We start from the raw sequence: 22,901 nt of genomic DNA on the forward strand, positions 1-22,901 counted from the left end.
TGTGATTTTTGTATGTGGCTATGGAACTGGAAGTTGAATGGTCGATAAGCATGTTGTGTTTGTATTCAATTAATGTAAATGATATACTAATGTGTATTGCTATATGTGTATATGTACATGAGAATTGAGAGTGAAATGTCCGGGCTAAGTCCCGAAGAGCATTCGTGCTAGTGATGTATCCGGGCTAAGTCTCGAAGAGCATTCGTGCTAGTGATGTATCCGGACTAAGTTCCGAAGAGCATTCGTGCTAGTGATGTATCCGGGCTAAGTCTCGAAGAGCATTCGTGCTAGTGATGTATCCGGACTAAGTTCTGAAGAGCATTCGTGCTAGTAATATATCCGGGCTAGGTCCCGAAGAGCAATCATGCTGGTGACGTGTATTCGGGCCTTCGTGCCTAGTAGGCTTCGTGCCGGTAATTTGAGCAAAGTTTAAGTGTTCATTACTATACGAATTCAAATTTAAATGAGATGATATGTTTAAAAGTGTACATACATGATGTTTATAGACTTGGTTAAGTCATTTCAATGTGTAATAACGAATGAATAAGAGCACTATGTGTGTGAATGATTACAGGCACTGTGTGTGTGCAAATTCCTTTAACCGAGCACTATGAGTGCGAGATCGGTCAGTGGGCACTAAGTGTGTGAAGTGGAATTCGTGTAAGACCATGTCTGGGACATGGCATCGGCTCGATATGTGAGAATATGTAAGACCACATCTAGGATATGGCATTGTAAGAGCTATATGTGCTTAATGAGTATCCGTAATGATTTCGAATGATTCAACAGGTATATTTAAGATGATAAATTAAGTAAGATCAGAATAAGTGATACAGGTATGTACGGAAGGTATGAGAAAATCAGATGAAAGTAAAAAGATGGTGGATATGTTGTTAAGAAATGAATTCATGTTATAAATGTGTTACGAATTTAGTCTATGGAATGCTTGGTATATGAAGTCATATGTGCTATTGCTAAATGACCCCTATTTTTTTTGTTGTTAATCATATTCAAGAAATTATTTCGATTAAGTTCGACATTTGAAAGTCTGTAAGAATTTGTGATGAATGCTGATAATTTTGGATATATGGGTTATGTGCTAAAATAAATCCCATGCCGGTATACAATATGAGGCTTGATGCCAAATCGATTGTATACGGGTATCGTTAACGGTGATTGAATGTGCTAAATGAACTCAATGTTCAGGTATGTGGAAGTTGATTTTCTGTTGGAAATAGGTTAAGTTGAATAGTGAGATATGATGGAGTGATAAAGGATATTTATTGGGATGTTTGAGTATGTGTGTACTTTCGGTCAGGTTACAGCTTATACGTGAATGAAAATGTGGGTTACAAATATGTGGGTTGATGATGTGAATTATACATATTAATATGTGCTTAATATGTGTTTGAAATGCATTTGTGAATTAAATTAAGTGATTATTACTTATGAAATCAAGAAAATGAGATATATGTGCATACTTGTAGAAATGTTTATGTATTTGTTTTAAGATAAGAAAATGATTTTATAGATCGATGCGAAATCAATAATGAATTACAATTGCTATCAATGAGCTAATGTCTTTGTGGATATAATTCAATAAGAGGACGTTATCCTAAACTATGCATCGGTAGAAATTTTCGAGGACGAAAATCCCTAAAGGGGGGAAGAGTTGTGACACCCCTAATTTGACTCTGTCGAGACGTGGTTTCGGGACCAAAAAATCGAGTCACAAGAATAATTAAATGTTATATTTTATGCCTATTATAAGTGAAAGTGTGTGTGTGAAAATTTCATGTTTTGATTTTTGTCTTTTAAATGTGAAATTAATTAGAAAGGACTTATGTGTGAAACTTTGGAAATGTGATAGGTTAAATGGTAGTGGGCAAATAATGCATAGTGGAAAAAAAAGTAGACTTGCATGTCAAATTCCCCACTTTAGAGGAAGTGGCCGGCCATGATGGTATGGGATAAAAAAATATATGCATTTTGTATTAATATTATAATGACTACATGGTTTTATAATAGGAAATAAGTATTAGAAAAAAAAGAAGGCCATACATCCTTGCCTTGTTCATGTGAAAGTTTGAGAAAGAATGGAGAAAAATGCTTTGAGGATTTCGGCAATGGAGCAAGCTCAAAATCTAAGGTAGAACAAAAGGGCTCCATGATATTTGGCCTTGGTGATTCTAATTGGAGGTATGTTTAATTTTATTTCTTGATAATTTATGTGAAATTGAGTTAATTGCTAAGCTCCTTTCATAGCCCATGACTCAATTTTTGTTATTGGTTTGAAGTGATGCATTCGGCTATGGGTTGTAGAGTGTCTTGGTGGGTGTTTTGATGTTTTTGTTATGAGGCATTTTAGATTTGGCCTTAGTGAAAATGAGTGAGGAAATTTGAGTTGAGGATAGAAGATAGTAAACGAATGTTCAATGGATAATTTGATACCAAAATTCATATGTTTATGAGCTTGTTTTTGAAAAGTATGTTACATGTGAGTGATTAGTTCATGAAGGGATTTTCGGTTATGTTGTTTTGTATGAGTAATGGATTGTTGAGTTCATGCTATTATGAATAAAATTGATTAAGAGAGGCTTGAGATAATTAAATATGCATGTTGGTGGTAAGATGAGCATTCGGTTTTTATCATGGAAGCATAGGAAGCTTGTTAAAGTTGAATTTTAGAAAAGTTAAATGTGTGTGTGCTTGTGCTAGTGCCGAATGTGCCTAGGGTGATTTAGCATTGAGTTTGGTGTTATATGAATTGAGTTTTATGGTTTTGGATTTTAAGTGTTGTTAAATACTTTGAATAATATATATAAGTGGCTTTGATATGTGAAACTCGGCCAAGTGGTTATAAGCATGATTTTAGAAATTCAATGATATTCGGCCGATTTGAATAATTCATGGCACCCCAAGCAAATTAGTTTTAGATGTTAATAAATATTGAAATTATTTAAAAGCATATTACCGAATGTGATTTTAGTTAATGATTCGGTTATGAGTGCTGATTTTTTTATAATTAGCCGAATGTGTATATGTATACTATGAGGTGGTTTAGCTTAAAGAAAATTAAGGTGCTCGGAAGGTGATTGTCGTGGATAGTTTAAGTAATGAAATTTAATTTCCATTATGTAAAGTGATGACATTGCTGTTTGCAAATTTGAATTTAAAAATTGTTGATTGAGCATCAAGAGCTTATGGAAACAAAGTCGGATCGTGGAAAAAGGGAAATTGGTCGAATAGTCGGAATTGACGTACATTAGCGATCGAGGTAAGTTTTAAGTATTAAAGCCTATAATGTGATTGAGTATGATATGTTAAGCACATATTAAAAGAATCATAACTCTATTGTAAATTTTTATGCATATAGCCTAATGGCTATTATGAAGTATAGGTAAGTTATTAATATGATATGTTGCCAAATGGATATGATATTATGAAGTGCTAAAAGGATATGTCAGAAGAGTAAAATTGTGATAAACCTGCTTAGGACAGCAGCAGTAATATGAATTTAGAAAATCACCATAAATTGTTGGAGTTGAATTAGAGGCTGAATGAATTATGAAATTAAATCTTAATGAGTCTAGTTTCTTATAAAAGAAACCGTGTAAGAAAATTTATTTCCGATAATGAGATATTTAAAGTTGTGTGAGACAGTGCAGAATGACACTGTAATCCTCTGTTCTGTTTTCAGAAAATCATTATAAATTGTATAAAAATGGTTATAAGATAAAATTCATATGCTTAGACTCCTTAATGAGTCTAGTTTCAAATGAAATCAAATACAACACATTTTGAATTCTGTAAAATGAGAAATCTGATTCGTAGTGAAGAGTGGTCAGATTAGTCAAACAGTGAAACAGGGGAAAATTTAAGAAAAATCTGGTATTAATTGGCCAAACCTAAAATTCTGGAAATTTTATTGACGGAATATATACAAGTCTATATTCAGGAAAAATTAACGGAAAGTGATTTGGAGTTTTGTAGCTCCAGTTATAAATAATTTAGTGACTATTGCTCAGGAAAAACAACTTGTGCTGAATTTGAGATTGTGTTGTAAACCTTGATAAACTTGTTCTAGTTGCTCATAAGCTATTGATTAAACCCATACGTGAATTCTAAATTGTGATAATGGAAAATGATAGATGTAGATTCAGCCAAGAAAGTGTATATATGTGATAAGGCCTAATGGCCGATGTGATGAATGTGAAAGTGTATATATGTGATAAGGCCTAATAGCCGATGTGATGAATGTGAAAGTGTATATATGTGATAAGGCCTAATGGCCAATGTGATGAATGTGAAAGTGTATATATGTGATAAGGCCTAATGGCCGATGTGATGAATGTGAAAGTGTATATATGTGACAGGGCCGAGTGGCCAACGTGATGGATGTGAAAGTGTATAAATGTGATAAGTCCCGAAGGGCATTTGTGTCAGTACTATATCCGGGTTAAAACCCCGCAGGCTTTATGCGAGAATATATCACTGATTAATGTCCGTAAGCTTCGTGCTCGTACTATATCCGAGCTCTAAAGACCCGATGACTACGTGTAGAGATTTTGTCCGGGTAAGACCCGATGACTACGTGTGGAGATTTTGTCCGGGTAAGACCCGATGACTACGTGTAGAGATTTTGTCCGGGTAAGACCCGATAACTTCGTGTGGAGATTTCGTCTGAGCTAAAGGTCTCACCGATAATCCGAGTAGAGGTTAAAGCTATAAGACTTCGTAATAAGAATTGCTTATAAATATATTCAATGCGAAAGGTTAAACAGGTATGTACTCCAAGTTTATATGTGAGCTTGATTTGCACTAAATCATAAGGTAGTTATGTGATGCATACGAGAGCAATCTATGAGACTATTCCTATGATTATGTGACATCGGATCAGTGTGAGAGGTTATGTGAAATCATACGATATATCTATGTCACATGAGCTCACTTATATGTGAAAGTTTATCTGCCTATTGTATATGATGAGATGTGCATATTCGGTAAAGGGATGGTATGCCCGAAGGAAGAGTGAAATAAAAATATGAACAAGTATGTTATAATTTGATCGTTATCTGTTGACACTGCTTAAAACTTACTAAGCATTGTAATGCTTACTCCGTTTACTCTGTTTCCTCTGTTTTATAGATCTCATTTGGAAGCTACAGGCTCAGGGATCATCAGCAACTAGTCACACTATCACTATCCGTTGTTTGGTACTGCTACATTTGGATTATCTTATGGCATGTATGGAATAGACTAGTGGCGGAAGAATATTTTTGGTTAATGTATATAAGCCATGCGAAAATGGCATCTTTTGAATGTTTACTTAGTGAAGTTTAAATTTTATCTCTGGCTGTGCTTAGTACTTATTTAAATGAATGATCTTTATTTCAAGAAAAAGTTTAAAATTTTACTGTTCTGACATGAGTTACAAGTCCGGTAATGCCCCTTACCTATTCCGGCGACGGTTACGGGATAGGGGTGTTACAGAAATGGGGAAGAAAATTAAAAATGTGGGTTGCCATAAGAGAGAAAAATGTTCGGTTAGGCTTGGTTAAGATAGAAATACGAGCTTAAGGACTAAATCGTAAAAATGTCAAAGGTTAGGGGCAAAATGGTCATTTGGACCGAGGGTAGATATTAAACCTGAAATGTATAATGTGGGGTATTAATGAGTTAATTTTGCTATTATAGACCCCGAGGAACAAATTTCGGAGGTCGATCATGGTAAACGCAAAGTTTCGGAATAACCGAAACACAATCTCGAAAGAATACCAGGTAAGTTCGGATAACTTGAAGTAAACCCTTAATATGCATAATTGTATGCTTTATGAATGCTTAGTGATTGCATTTATTATTGGCATGAAATATCATAGAAATGTATATTAATGATGACATGTGAAAATTATCTCGGTTGAGGTTGACAAATGGAAATCGATGGATAATCCCTCATTGACATGTGAACTGAGATCCTGCATGTGTTGCAGTAAGGATTTAGCCCGGACGTGTGTTCCTTGAATGATCAAGCCTCCTGAAAAATATATGTGCATTACAGATTTAGCCCGGACGAGTAATCTGATTAGGGTCTGAATTTAGTCTGGACTCGTAATTCAGATCCGAGCTCATTAAGGGTGTTGTCGTTATAAGAGATTTAGCCTGGACTGGTATGTTGGAACGCCGGTACCCCCATGGCACAATGGAAAATATATATATACATTCCGGCGATCCAAACCATGGATCCATGTGTGAGGAACGAATCAGGGTGAAAAAGTTTCGAAATTACCAAAATTTTGATCTGAGTAGATAGTAAAGCCTCGGCAATGAGAATACTATTTTGATTTTGAATCCAAGCCGCAATCCTTATGATCCCGACCTTTACGCAATCCACCCAGTTGACAAAGAATGGAAGAAATCCCCAAAAACTATTTTCAGAGATATTTTGCTTGACGGATGCTAGACCTAATAGCAGGCTTCGGGTTTTATATATATATATTCACTTTTTATGGTTTTTCTCCCTTTCTAAATATAACTCCCTTTATAATTGGTATGTATATATCGAATTAAATTTTAATCCGAACATAATAATCATAATTAAAATAAATAAATATAATAATGTTTTAACCAAAAATTGTAATTACATTAATTATAATAAAGATTTCGGTAAACTATATTTATTTAAATTTATATACGAACCAAATTCATATATTAATAGAATTATGTTCTCCTCATGTGTACAACATCCTTGTACATCTAATATGTTCGATATTTGATTGGCCAATTAAATTAATTCTATAATTAATTTAATTCATGTGACAACCAAACACAATAGCAACTATGTTTTATTCCATTCATTTCAACCATAGGGTGTGACCCTGTAGGTTCTTGTAACGTTAGCAGTAATACTAGAACGATTCTAATGTTACAAATAATGAGTGGCATCTAGCAATGCATCATTGCTACCTAAGTTACAAGAATTCATGATTCGACATAACCTTTTGTGATTAATCTTTTATGAATTAATCCTTAAGTCCTTTATCTTTGGAATGGACACAAGTCATGGAATAGTCACACTTGCATAGTCCATCCCATGTTTCCTGATACCTTGAGTGAACTATGACACGCAAATAAGTATGACATCTCATATCAACTTATTTGAGCATGGCCATGCATTTCTAGTCTCATTCAATCAAGTGGCCTAAGATATTACTCCTATTATGTAGGAGGGACTTATCCTATATTGATCAACCGTATCCCTCTACATAGATTGTGGTATATCCAACATCAGCCTTTATAAATCAACCAGTTATGGTGTACGTTTGACTGTATCAAAATATACAACTCATGATGTTGGGATAATGATGATCTCAAGTCTGAGAATTATATACATATTAATCACTATGAGTAATGTTGTGACAATTACATAATAATCCAAGAAACATACTCATAGTGGGTCAGTCCAATATGTTGTTCTCTAAAACACTTCATGCATTGATTCTGACACTCCATATCAATGACAACTCTTTATCATCAATCAACTACATGTTAGTCTTAATGCATTATTGTTGTCCTAGTAAACAATAATACTTGACTAAGGACCTTTTAAGAATAATCATATTATTCTCAGGATATTATTATAAAATAGTTTATTTATGCACATAGAAAAGAAACTGAAATAATAATGACAATGCCTTATATTAATAAACATGGTAAATCAAGTATGTTATTACAACCATCTCATGATTGATCTTTGGGCATACTCTTAAAATCTCCCACTGGCACTAAGACCAATCATTCATATATCTAATACCAAGTGACTTAGTGTGATGATCATGCTTCTGCTGTGTCAGAGACTTGGTCAGAGGATCATCAATGTTATCATCTATAGGTACTCTACATATCTCTACATCCCCTCGATCGATAATCTCTCGAATAAGATGGTAGCGCCTAAGTATATGTTTGGATCGCTGGTGAGATCTGGGTTCTTTAGCTTGCGCAATGGCTCCATTGTTATCACATCGGAGTTCTATAGCATCTGATATGCTAGGCACAACCCCTAGTCCAGTGATGAAATTCTTGATCCAAACCGCTTCTTTTGCTACCTCACTGGTTGCAATATACTCAGCCTCTGTTGTAGAATCGGCTATTGTACTTTGCTTTGAACTCTTCCAGCTCACAGCACCACCATTAAGGCAAAACACAAAACCTGATTGCGATCGAGAATCATCCTTGTCGGTTTGGAAGCTGGCATCAGTGTAACCTTTTACACTTAACTCTTCCTCACCTCCATATATTAAGAACGTATCCTTAGTTCTTCTAAGTACTTAAGGATATTCTTGACTGTGGTCCAGTGACCTTCACTGGGATCTACTTGGTACCTGCTCGTCATACTTAAGGCATATGAGACATTTGGACGGGTACATAACATGGCATACATGATAGATCCAATAGCAGAAGCATATGGAATTTTACTTATGTGTTCTTTCTCTTGTGGAGTTGAAGGACACATTTCCTTCGAGAGTGAAATACCATGTCTCATAGGTAGGAATTGTAACGCCCCAATTTTTAGGCTTGGAAGTATTGGCCCTTGAGTCTGAGTTCGGGTAGAAGACGGCCCAAATAATTTGAATGTTTTAATTATTATTATTATTATTATTTAGTATGTTTAGTCTAGTAATTAAATAAATTACGATGGATTTATTGTGTGGGGAAAGGCTTGGGTTCGATTTAAGACTCTAGAAAAATTTTAATTTTATGCTACCTTAGGAAATCTGGGCAGTAGGCCTTATTAATAATTTGGGCTGCATTTTAGCATAAAGGAGCACTTGGCCCAGTGGCTAAGCACGCTAGGAAGTCATGGGAGGTGCCTGGGTTCAAGGCACGGCGCGCGCAAATGGTTGTTTCTTTTACAACCAAGAATTTCCGCAAGGAGGCCTTACAAATAGTTCGAGAGGAAAGGTGACATAAAAGAGGCACGTGGTCAAGTGGCGAGGAGGTGTTAAGAGTGTGCATGTGGTTAGGAGTTCGAGTCTGGTAAGTAGCATATTTTGTTTTAGACGAATCAGGACTGCAGCAGATAAGTCTTAAGATTAATTGTGAGCAGATTATATCATAAGAAGAGCTTCAGTGCAGTGGCAGTAGCGTGCTAGGCCTGTCGAGAGGTTATGGGTTCGATTCCAGGGGAAGGCGAATTATGTTTTATTTTTAAACGGGCCAGAACTGAAGCAGGTAAGGTTTATAAATAATTATGAGAAGATCGTGACATGAAAGGAACTTCGGTGTAGTGGTAAGAAGCGTAGGTGTGGGGTTAGAAGGTCGCGAGTTTGAGATGTATAGCAGGAAAAATTTCATTTTTATTTCGCTAGTAACTAAGGCTTCAGCAGGTAAAGGTTAACATTAATTGTGACCCTATATTAGTAAACAAAGAGGCGTGGTGCAGTGGCCAGCAGCTCAGGTGAAGGCGCATGGGCGCACGAGCAGACGAGCTCTGGAGTTTGAGCCTCATCTCGCGTAGGAAAGGCTGGGTTTTTGCTGCATGCATGGGGAAGGAGTTGGGGTATGACCAGGACTCTTGGCAGCATGCCGAAACAGTGCAAGCAGGTGGATAAGGCTACTGATCGGTTGGGAGTTTGAATGAAATTCAAACTTCAAATTTGTCAACAATCAAGGAGCAAATTAGGGAATTGGAATTTAAAAAGAATTACTATGCTGAAATACATTCATTCAGCCATAACTAGTAAGTGCCGTATATCATTGGCCCTTAGGATTCATTTTTTTCGTTTTGGGTTAGTTGGGGTATTTTAATTTGGCTAATTCTTCTTCCCTTTCAATCGGTTCTTGTTTTGTTAAGTTGCAAATTTATATATATATTTTTTCATTTTCTATTCTTCTATTTTTCTTCTTCTTGTTTTTCTTTTCTCCCCTATAGCCGAATCTTTTTACTATTCTACTCATCTCCACTTTCTTATCATTTATTCCTAAGCCTTATACACAAAAGTCGAAATCTCGAAAGACTATATTTCTTCTATGCCGATTTCTCCTAGCCAAAACCCTCTGATTCTCCTCCATCTTTTTGACCAATTCTCTAATCCTCTGAACCCCAAGTTTCTGTCGATAAGACCACAGCAAAACTCCCATATTCCATCTTTCTTGACACAGTTACAAAAAGCCGAAAACACATAGCCAGAGGGGCATAGCCGAATTCATAAGATCACTAAAGGCTCGATTTTTGTTAACATTTGTGGGGTTAGATATGCATCAGAATCGAGTAGGAATTAACTGGAATCATTAACCGAAGGAACCGGTGGTAAGTTTTTGAATCTATTCTTTGTTTCAGGTTTTAGAAAAGCCGAAACCCCTAAAGGTTTAGGGAGGCTATCGATTTGGGCTCTATGGCTCTAAGGGTTGTGACAACTGCTTTATTGTAATAATAGTGTGATCTAGAGACTACTGATCGAAGGCTTGGACAAGTGGAACGACTGGATCTAAACCTAGTTGCTAATTTCGGCAAAGGTAGGATTGCTAGTGCCTAAGGTGTTAATGGCCAAATTTTTGGTAAGGGATTCTGTATATAAGTTGCGATTGGATTCATAGTTAACATATTAGTGATTGACTGTAGGCAACTCATGTGTGGAACCCGTCAGCATATCGTCGCAAACAGGTGTGTAAACGACACCCACTCATAGACTAGATCGGCAAAAGTCGAAAAGCCGAAAAACCGAAAAATTGAAAAGCTGGTATTTGTGAACTTGCGAGCGTGCGAGCGCTCGTGAGGTGGTTTGGTTGTTAATTTTGGTAATCGTAAGTAGTATGATTGCAGAGTGCACAATTTTGTGCACTTCGGTATATTTGGGCTTAATGGGCCGAAAACGAGTTAGTGGGCCAACGGGCCCAATTCGGTAAAAACGATCGGTAAGTGTTTCTGTTAATGCATTAATGGTGATAATATGTGTGTAAACTCTAGAATAGTAAATTTTATTAAACTACCCCTAAGTATGAAAATTATCGTTTTACTCCTAGGTGTAAAATGACCGTTATACCCTTAGGGTTAATTTTGACTGAAATGCATGATATTCTGATTCTGTTTGTTGTATGCCATGACATGTATATCTGTTGCATGGGATCTGGGTTATGTTATAGAGGAAGAACCCGTTCTGGTGTCTGTGCCACATATTCTGATAAGCAGCTTTGCTGCGGATTACAGTTAGTGCCGCAACCGATGCTAACACTGTAAGTGTAGGGATGGCGTGGGTGATTTATTCCCCACAAGAAGTGTAGGGATGGACGGAGGCAAGTGCAGGGTTGGATGGGGTTATCATGCATTAATCATATGAGGCTGTTTTGTTATTGGCCAATTGTATTGAAATGGGCCCAACTGTGTTAATATGGCTAAGGCCCAATATATCTCGACTTGTAATAGGGCTACGGCCCAGGTTGATACTGATATGGGCTAGGCCCAATATACTCTGATACTGTAAGGGGCTATGGCCCAGATTAATATTGATATGGGCTAAGGCCCAGTTAACACTGATTTCTGAATAGGGCTTAGGCCCAGTAAAGCTTGAACTGATTTGGGCTCTGGTTGGGATACTTTATACACTGAGTTTTCCAAACTCACCCCCTTTCTCTTCCATCCTTGCAGGTGAGCCCTAGTTGGTGGACTTGGAGTTGGGCAGGATTCAGAGTGGCCACGAAGATTAAGTTTCTGTTTTCTTTAAAATAAGTTTCACATTTGTTATTTTGATTATTTTTATTCTGGTTTAAGTTGTTATAAGGCCGCTCTTTTTCTTTTTTTTTTAATATTTTGGGTTATTAAATTGGTTAGCTCTAGGGCATGTTTTATAAAAGTTACTTATTTTCAAAATATCATGATTACCGAGCAAAGCTTCCGCAACGTAAATGTTTTCAAACGAAATAAATATTTTAAATGGACTTAAACTTAATTTTTTGTTCGTGGACAAGTAATATGCTTTAAGTGTGGCAATGGATATGTGCATATCTTGTGACACCCCTAATTTGACCCTAGTCGAAAAGTGGTTTCGGGGCCACAAAATCGAGTCATAAAAATAATTAACCATCATAGTTGATGCTTATTATATGTATATATGCATGTGTGAAAATTTCATGTTTGAATTTTGTTAATTGTAAGTGAATTTTATTAAATAGGACTTATGTGAGAAAATTTAGAAATGTGCTAGGCAAATGTAAAGTGGCCTATTAATGCATGTTATAAAAATGATGGGTTTGCATGTCAACTTACCCAAAATTAGAGCTAGTGGCCGGCCATGCTATGGGGTGAAACATGTTGGAAACATGTTGTGTTAGTGTGTTATGTTAGAAAGAATAAAATAAGAGGTTAGTAATAAAGTAATGAAAAGAGAGGGATGATGAAAACAAAGTTGTCTCATCCATGCCCCCCCTCCATTGCCGTGAATTGAAGGAAGAAAACAAAAGAAAAGAAAAAAAATGTTCATCTTCTTCTCCTACCTCTCTCAAGCCGAAACTAACCAAGAAATGGAAGAAAGCACACCTAAGGCATTTGGCCATCTTGTGTGGGGGGAATTAAGGTATGATATCATGTGATTCTTTTGGAATTTTTGTGAAGTTGAGTTTGTTTTGGTGCTCATAACATGACCCATGTGTTAATTTTTGAGTTTGTGTTGCCAGAAACATTTGGTTATGTCCTTATATGTCAAATTGATGATAAATTTTTGATATTTAGTGAATGAATATGGGTTTCGGTCATGGTAGATAACAAAGAATGTGGTTGTTGTTCTTGTTAATTTGGATGGATTTTTGGTGGATAGGTGCTTGAATCAAACAAATGATCATGTGTGTACACTAGGTGCTAGTTGAGAAGAATCGGTCACTATATTGGAGGCCATTGCCGAATATGAGTTTAGTTATTGAGAGTGATGAATGTGTTTTGAGTTGATGGAATAAAAGAATGCTTAAAGATGTGTCACAACAAATTATATGTTAAGCTAAGGTTGTTAAATTATCAATCTTTCTTTCTAGCCGAATATGTGTTTATAAAGTTGAGTTGTTAAATAGATTTTGAAGTTAGCCCATGTATTTATTTTTTTGAATTTAAGAAGAATGATACATTCGACTATGCTTTGATGTGCTTGGATTGTTGTTCATTGAGTAAATGATTGAGGAATGGTTAGAAGAATTTGAATGCTAAACTAGTTGATTTGTTTATAATCTCCGATTATGATCATTTATAGAGATGTGAATGAATTGTTGTTATGTGAATAAATATTTGTTTGATGATATATATATGTATTCGGCAATGGGATAAAATGTGTATTAAGGTAAGTTTCATGGTGATTATGCTTGTGATGTTGGGTTAATATTCAGCATTGAGTAATGTGGGGTAAGGTGATTAATCGGCTATGAAATTAGCTAAATTGAATAGGTATGTTTAATGATATGCTTAGTATAATGTATGATCTTATAACTCGGTTTGGTATTGAGTTAAAGGTTAGATGTATGATTGGATTTTGGTATGTGTTAAATTGGTCAATCAAAGATTAAATGATATGTGATTGCCAAATGTGATTGTTAAGTGAATAATATTAGTTAAGTACTTAAGCAAATCTATTGTTTTACTTAAGCTTAAGAGCAAAGAGGATCAAAGTCGGATAGGGGAAAAGAGAAAGTAAACGAATAGCCGTGGACATCTAATCGTCGACCACTTCCGAGGTAAGTTTTAAGTGATTAAACGTTGAGTAAATTCAATCATAATAGGACATAATGAGTTGATTTAATAAGATATGATGTGGCCATGATATGTCTTAAACTCAAATGGTAAGTTCATAAGTGTTTGGACTTGGAAATTTAAGAGCAAATTGTAATAATTTGCTTTGGACAGCAGCAGTAACGTGATTTTAGAAAATCACTATAAATTTTTGGTGTGGAATTATAGGCTGAATAAAATATGTAATCAAATATTAGATAGTCTAGTTTCTTATAAAAGAGACCGTGGAAGCAAAAAAATTTCCTATAAAGAGATATTTAAAGTTGTGTGGGACAGTGTCAGAATGACTCCGAAATCTCCTGTTCTGTTTTTGAAAAATCATTATAATTTGTACAAAAATGGTTATAAGATAAGATTTATATGCTTAGACTCCTTAATGAGTCTAGTTTCAAATGAAATCAAATAGAACACATTATGAATTCTGTACAATGAAAAATTTGATTCGTAGTGAAGAATGGTCAGATTAGTCAAACAGTGAAACAGGGGAAACTTTAAGAAAAATATGGTATTGATTGGCCAAATCTAAAATTCTGGAAATTTTATGGATGGAAGATATACGAGTCTATATTTAGGGAAAATTAACGGCAAGTGATTTGGAGTTTTGTAGCTCCAGTTATAAATAATTTAGTGACTATTGCTCAGGAAAATAGCTCGTAGTGAATTTGTGATTTTGTTGTAACATGTGATTAAATGTACATGAAACTTGGAAATATATTCCGGGTAAGACCCGATGACTACGTGTGGAGATTATGTCCGGGTAAGACCCGATGACTACGTGTGGAGATTTTGTCCGGGTAAGACCCGATAACTTCGTGTGGAGATTTCGTCTGAGCTAAAGGTCTCGCCGATAATCCGAGTAGAGGTTAAAGCTATAAGACTTTGTAATAAGAATTGCTTATAAATATATTCAATGTGAAAGGTTAAACAGGTATGTACTCCAAGTTTATATGTGAGCTTGATTTGAACTAAATCATAAGGTAGTTATGTGATGCATACAAGAGCAATCTATGAGACTATTCCTATGATTATGTGACATCGGATCAGTGTGAGAGGTTATGTGAAATCATACAATATATCTATGTCACATGAGCTCACTTTTATGTGAAAGTTTATCTGCCTATTGTATATGATGAGATGTGCATATTCGGTAAAGGGATGGTATGCCCAAAGGAAGAGTGAAATAAAATATACGAACAACTATGTTATAATTTGATTGTTATCTGTTGACACTACTTAAAACTTACTAAGCATTGTAATGCTTACTCCGTTTACTCTGTTTCCTCTGTTTTATAGATCTCATTGCGAAGCTACAGGCTCGAGGATCGTCAGCAACCAGTCAGACTATCACTATCCACCGATTGTTACTGTTATGTTTAGAATTATTTTATGGCATGTATAGAATAGACTAGTGGCGGAAGAATATTTTTGGTTAATGTATATAAGCCATGCGAAAATGGCATCTTTTGAATGTTTACTTAGTGAAGTTTAAATTTTACCTCTGGCTATGCTTAGTACTTATTTAAATGAACGATCTTTATTTCAAGAAAAAGTTCAAAATTTTACTGTTCTGACATGAGTTACAAGTCCGGTAATGCCCCTTACCTATTCTGGCGACGGTTACGGGATAAGGGTGTTACATATCTAGGATTGGATCCATGAAGAGCTTGGTACTTAAGCAGTCCAATAGACTCACCTCCTATTTTCTAGCTTCCTACCTGGTGCACAACTTCCATTCACTTTAATCTATAACGAAAATATTCTTCTCAAAGATTTTTAATTAAAACATGAGTTTTACAATAACGCTCCAATGAGTTTTACATCAAGAAGGGTTTTTAATGAAAACATGGTTTTCGAAAAACACTTCAATGTGACACGCTGAATTCGGCCGTAACGTCTGGGTCGGGTTTGGGGTATTACAGGAATCCTCTCTTAGATTCTTCCATGTTAAACCTTTTCAGTACTTTATCTATGTATGTACTTTGGCTTAGACCTAGTAGTCGTCTCGATCTATCTCTATAAATCTTGACTCCTAATATGTAAGTGGCTTCGCCCAAGTCCTTCATAGAAAAACAACTTCCTAACCAAGTCTTAATAGACTGCAAGGTAGGTATGTCATTTCCTATGATAAGTATGTCATCCAAATACAGTACCAAGAATGTGATAGTGCTCCCACTAACTTTCTTGTAAACACATGGCTCATCTTCATTTTTGATAAAACCAAACTCTTTGATTGCATCGTTAAACCAAAGATTCCAACTTCGAGAAGCTTGCTTTAATCTATAAATGGATCTTTGTAGCTTACATATCTTTCTAGTATCCTTTGGATTGACAAAACCTTCAGGTTGTGTCATGTACACATCCTCTTCAAGTTTCCCGTTAAGGAAAGTTGTTTTGACATCCATCTGCCAAATTTCATAATTATGAAATGCAGCTATGGCGAGCAAGATCCTGATGGATTTAAACATAGCTACAGGAGAAAAGGTTTCATCATAGTCAACACCATGAATTTGTCGAAAACCTTTAGTGACTAATCGCCCCTTGTATGTTTGTACATTACCATCCATGTCGGTTTTATTTTTGAAAACCCATTTGCACCCTATGGGTTTAACCCCTTTGGGTAGGTCAATCAAAGTCCATACTTGGTTTTCCTACATTGAATCCATCTCAGATCTCATGGCCTCAAGCCATTTCTTAGAGTCTGGGCCTGTCATCGCTTCTTGATAAGTTCTAGGCTCATCTTGATCTATAAGAAGAACGTCACCATGCGTTGTAATGAGAAATCCATATCTCTCAGGTGTATGGCGTTCTCTTAAAGATCTGCGCGGTGGTTGTATTTCTACAGCAGTTACTTGTTCCTCAATTTCTTGTGGAATTTGCTGTTGTTCTATCTCTGGTTCAGTGGTATCTTGTGATTCTTGAATTTCTTCAAGTTTAATCTTTCTCCCACTTCCTTCTCTAGAAACAAATTCTCTCTCTAGGAAGACACCAGTCCGAGAACATTTTGTTCTTAGTGGGATTAAAGAAATAATATCATTTGGTTTCTTTCGGATACCCCAGAAAAATACACCTTTCAGATTTGGGTTCAAGCTTAGTAGACATCTGACATTTAACATAAGCTTCGCAACCCAAATTTTCATAAACGACATACTGGGACGTTTCTCAGTCCACATCTCATATGGCATCTTTTGAACCGATTTAGATGGAACACGATTTAGTGTGGAAGTAGCTATTTCAAGTGCATGTCCCCAACAAGAAGTCGGTAGATCAGCATGACTCATCATGGATCAAACCATGTCTAACAGAGTTTGATTTCTTCTCTCAGAAACTCTATTCCATTGAGGAGTACCAGGAGGAGTAAGTTGTGAGACAATCCAACATTCCTTCAAAAGATCATCAAACTCTAGGCTCAAATACTCTCCACCTCGATCAGATCGAAGTGTCTTGATAGTTTTGCCTAGTTGATTTTGTACTTTATTTTTGAATTCCTTGAAGTTTTCAAAGGCCTCAGACTTATGGCGCATGAGATAAACATACCCATATCTACTGAAATCATCAGTGAAAGTAATGAAGTAGTGAAATCCACCTCTGGCCTGTGTATTTATTGGTCCACATACATCAGAATGTATTAAGCCCAATAAATCACTAGCTCGTTCACTTTTACCAGTAAAAGGAGATTTAGTCATTTTTCCCAATAAGTAAGATTTACATACTTCAAATTGTTTAAAAACAAATGAATCCAAGAGACTATCTTTATGGAGTTTGGATATGCGTTTCTCACTTATGTGGCCCAAACGACAATGCCAAAGATAAGTTTGATTTGAGTCATTTATTTTAGATCTTTTAGTATTTATGTTGTAAATGGGATTCATTTGATCTAAAATATAGAGGCCATTAATCAATTGTGCCGAACTATAGAAAACATTATTGAGATAAAAGGAACAACAATTATTCTTAATAATTATCTCAAAACCAATTTCGTCTAAACAAGAAATTGGAATAATATTTTTAGTCAAACTGGACACAAAATAACAATCCTCTAAACATAAATCAAGTCCAGTAGGCAAAGATAAAGTATATGTTCCCACAGCTAATGTAGCAACTCTTGCTCCATTTCCAACTCACAGGTCCACATCTCCTCTAGCCAAAGTCCTACTCCTTTGTAGTCCTTGTACAGAAGTACAAATATGAGAAACACAACCAGTATCTAATACCCAAGAAGTAGTAGTTGATAAATTAATATCAATAACATAAATACCTGAAGCAGATGTTCCACTTGCCTTGGCCTTCTTGATTTCCTCAAGATAGACAGGGCAGCTCCGCTTCCAATGTCCAGTCACACCACAATGAAAATAGTTTCCTTCCTTAGACACCCCACCTTTAGGTTTCAGTGCAGCCTTTCCTTTTCCAGGATTGGGCCTACCTTTGCCCTTGGGCTTTGTCTGAACTTTGGGCTTTCCCTTGCCCTTGTTGTTACGGACCATCAGTATGGGCTTGGGTCCAACCTTTTTTATGTTGCCTTTAACAGTTCGCAACATACTGAGCAACTATGGCAGAGTTTTGTCAATTTTATTCATATTGAAATTGAGGACAAACTGGCTGTAGCTATCCGGCAATGATTGCATAATAACATCAGTGGCAAACTCTTGGCTCAATTGAAACCCAAGCTTAGACATGCTTTCAATATAACCAATCATCTTAAGGACATGAGGTCCTACTGGGCTTCCTTCAGCCAGCTTACATTGGAATAGGGCCTTAGAGATATCGAACCTCTCTTGTCGTGCTTGCCCCTGATAAAGTTCTTCCAGGTGCTTGATCATATCATAAGCAACCATGTCCTCATGTTGCTTCTGAAGCTCAGGATTCATAGTAGCAAGCATAAGACATCCAACATCTACCATGTTATCGAGATGTTTCTTGTAAGCATCTCTATCAGCCCTCGAGGCATTAGCGGGTGGTTCATTAGGAAGTGGTTGTTCAATGACATATAATTTCCGTTCTTGTTTAAAGACAATCCTTAAGTTACGGAACCAGTCAAGAAAGTTCAAACCATTCAATTTGTCCTTCTCAAGGACCGATGGCAATGAGAGTGCACTAGTGTTTGCAGCCATAATATATCTACAACAATAAAATATGCATGTGAATAAATTTACCAAGTTTATATCAATCATTAAAAGGACTTTATTATTTGATGTTCCCACTATTTTATTTCAAAATTAATAACCCTCATATATTAATTTCGGCGAGACTTTCTTAAAAGTATTTCTAGTGGGTTAAGGATCCATATTTCACCTCCTCTTAAGTCAGCTTTGGCTTTACTCTCAAGATTATGGTTATTTAGGTAAGCAACACTTGCTAATTACATCATATGCAACTCCTACAATTTGGTGAACAACTATTGTTCTTATCATCTTATGATTTATCCAAATTACTTGCCTCTAGGTTTCTAATCCTACTAGAGTAACCTAGTTAAGTCATTAACCAATTTTTAACCAGCAACTATCACTTGTTTATTCTTCGCGTTTAACCAAGATAAATACCAGTACTTCGCTTTGGCAGAACCTACATAGTATTGATCGAGGCCTTAACAAGGGCAAAAAAATTGGAATGCCATATTGACTTAATATTTTAATAGAGGGATTTTATTAAAGTTGTTGTATCTCTCACCAATTATGGTCTACTTCAGTCCATTTAATCTTTTAATTGATCTCATCAATTAATGGGGTTTATTATTACCAAATTTGCATGCTTTAGACATCCATAGCATCTCATACACGAATAGATAAAGCAAGAAATAAATACAATAGTTATAGCCCATAATCTATGGTGGTTCAACCTAAGCAAATGGGAGAACCAAAAGGAAACCTAAAGGTGTAAGCAGTTTCACAAGCTGTCGGTCCACATTAGTTGGCCCATCTTCCTTCTCGTTTAGTCCACAGCAACTTTTGCAAATTACAATATTCAGAAACTCGTTTTACATACGAGGGAGTAAAATGATAAGAGAAATACAAGAGAATAGTAGTAAGGCACGACACGCAGGCCGTATTTATAAAATTACAACCTTTTGTCAAATGGGATCATTGGGCTATAACTATGCATTTCAAACACCGTGCATTTCAAAAAAATAGCATACATCATTCAACGTTTTCCTAAATGAATTATAAAATATCCTTTCAATGTTTTATGGCCCATCAAGTTTTATTTATTATAAAAGATGATGGGGATCTGAGGCGTGCAGGGGCAGAGCCCCCGTGGTACAAACCGCATACCCCAGTCAAATGAAACCTCACGATTTATTAACTTTTATTAACAGAATCGTGTTTTCAGGATTTGAATCCTTGAGGTTTCATGTCGGAACAACACTTGTTCCACTAGCTAGTTAACTCTTACTAGAAACTGTAAATACCACTATCACATCATTAGAGATTTTAAAGTTAACAGTAATAACATAAAACTGAATAGGCCATAACACCATGATTAACATTTAATCAATTATTGAAAGGAACGGTAATCAGTTTATGCATAGACAATATTAACAGTCAAAAATCGTAATAAAATTAAAGCATGCATATCATACAATTGCATCACCCAAGTATTTAAACTCGAGTCTGTATCACACAAATGGCTCTAATACCACTGTTGGAATGCCGGTACCCCCATTACACAGTGGAAAAAAATATATATATACATTCCAGTGATCCAAACCATGGATCCAAGTGCGAGGAACGAATCGGGGTGAAAAAGTTTCGAAATTACCAAAATTTTGATCTGAGTAGATAGTGAAGCCTCAGCAATGAGAATACTATTTTGATTTCGAATCCAAGCCGCAATCCTTATGATCTCGACCTCTACGCAATCCACCCAGTTGATAAAGAATGGAAGAAATCCCCAAAAACTATTTTCAGAGATATTTTGCTTGACGGCTGCTAGACCTAATAGCAAAGCTTCGGGTTTTTTTATATATATATTCACTTTTTAGGGTTTTTCTCCCTTTCTAAATATAACTCCCTTTATAATTGGTATGTATATATCGAATTAAATTTTAATCCGAACATAATAATCATAATTAAAATAAATAAATATAATAATATTTTAACCAAAAATTATAATTACTTTAGGCTTGGTAAATAGCCTATTAGAGTCCACATGGGCGTGCGTCTAGGCCGTGTGTGACACACGGTTTTCTTCCATAGGCGTGTGTTAAGGCCGTGTGTCCCCTGCATTTAAAAAATTTTAGCTCGAAATTGTACACGAGTAGGACACATGGGCGTGTGTCTAGGCCGTGTTAATTTAACAGAATGCTCAAGTTTTAAACACGGAGTGAGTCCACACGGCCCACCTGCACGGGCGTGTGCCCCTTTTTGCTAAGGAAAATATTTTAAGGAGCCCTAGGGAAATCGAACGAGCCTGAATTTGTCCCACATTGCCTTCTGATATGCTATAGGTTTCGAAGGCCTATATAAGGGACAAGATGTTCATGATTGAAAGGTTTTAAATTTAAATGAAATTTTGTGACCTGAGTTCGTGTATCGAATGTGTAAAGTCCCAGTAATTCCTCTAGACTTATCCGGAGTTGGATACAGGTTAGGGGTGTTACAGCTAATCTTTATTTTAGAGGGGTTTGAAAGGTTCACAAGGTCTTGCTTGATACATTTAAAGGTCCTTATTCTTTTTTAACTCCAATGGTTAAGCAAATGGTAGATAAATTTAATAAATATTGGGTTGAGTATTCGTTGATTGTCATGTGCTACAATTTTAGATCCTCGTTACAAGTTGAATTATGTACAGTATTGCTTTACTACAATCTATGGTATTCATGCTTCAGATTTTGTTGAAACCATTCTTAGCAATCTTAAACTCTTGCTTGACGAGTATGTTAGGAAATCCAAATCCACATCTTCCTCTTTGGCTGAGAGTTCTAATGTTTCAAATAAAGATCCTGATTCTAGTTTGCATCAACACAATGTTAATAGTGTTGATTTTGGGGGAGGCTTTATGAGAATGATGATTATAAATGGTATTTAAATGAATCTAGCACTAAGAGTGAAAAGTTACAGTTGGACATTTATTTGGAAGAATCAGAGCTTGACCTGAATAGTCAAATAGATGTTTTGGATTATTAGAGCAAAAGTTCAGTTCGATATAATGAGCTTTCATTATTGGCTTGTGATCTTTTGGCAATTCCAATATCGACTGTAGCTTCCGAATCGGCTTTTAGCATGGGTAAGAAAGTTATCACACCTTTTAGGAGTTCACTTAAGCCAAAAATGGTTCAAGTCGTTGTTTGCCTTGATGATTAGATGCGAGCTAAGGGATTTTCAACGAGTAATTATTATTCTCATTTTATTGTTGTAATTTTTTTTATCAATTTGATAATCTAATTATTTATTCTTATTTCATGTTAGAAATTGGTTGCAAGAATGATGATGATGATGAGGACGATGTTTTTTCGATTGCTTTTTAGGTTACCCTCCTTTCTAATTATTGACAATTTAATTTAGCTTACAGTTAATAGTTTGTTATAAAATCAAATATGTTAATTGGTTAATGTATAGATATTCTAGTTGGTTGATTATATTTTGTAGGTTTTTGGTGTTGTTTTGGTGTTGTTGGTGATGTTGTTTGGTGTTGTTTTTATGTTGTTTGGTGCTATTTTTATGTTGTTTGGTGCTGTTTTGATGTTGTTTTATTGTTCTTTTGTGGTGTTTTATTGTTTTTTTTGTCATTCTTAATATTATTTCGATATTTTAGAACTTTTGTTTTATTATTAATTTGGTTATTATTTTAGTTCTAACTTGTTTCAATTTTAATATAACCACTTTTTATTATATTTTCAATTTGTGTATTGTTTTAAGAATTATTTTAGTATCATTTTTTATTTGTTTCTTGTTTCAATATTTGTTTTTATGTTTATAAATGTATTTGATTGATTATATTTTAAAATTTTTTGTTTAATAAAATAAGCTAGAAAAATTAATATGGGTCAGGCTCGGGCTTAGCAATTTTATTTTGGGCCGGGCTTGCACAAATTTTCAGGCCCATATTTTGGGTAGGGCCAGGCTTGAACATGGAAAACAGGCCTAGAATTTTGTTTGGGCTCGGCCCAGCCCATGCTCAGCTTTAATTGTCACTCTAGAGGATG

The 22,901-nt window shown here is 35.6% G+C and overlaps 1 long non-coding RNA gene across 1 annotated transcript in view; it reads left to right on the forward strand.

Annotated features, from left to right (window-relative positions):
* Window positions 1-22,003, forward strand: part of LOC121229553 (uncharacterized) — a 32,295-nt gene extending 10,292 nt beyond the window's left edge. The window contains exon 4 of the long non-coding RNA XR_005927308.1: window positions 21,959-22,003. This is a non-coding gene — a long non-coding RNA (uncharacterized lncRNA). The remainder of the gene's footprint in view (window positions 1-21,958) is intronic.
* Window positions 22,004-22,901: the final 898 nt, after the last annotated feature.

This window comes from Gossypium hirsutum, chromosome A05, assembly GCF_007990345.1.
Source record: "Gossypium hirsutum isolate 1008001.06 chromosome A05, Gossypium_hirsutum_v2.1, whole genome shotgun sequence".
NCBI classification, from domain to species: Eukaryota; Viridiplantae; Streptophyta; class Magnoliopsida; order Malvales; family Malvaceae; genus Gossypium; species Gossypium hirsutum.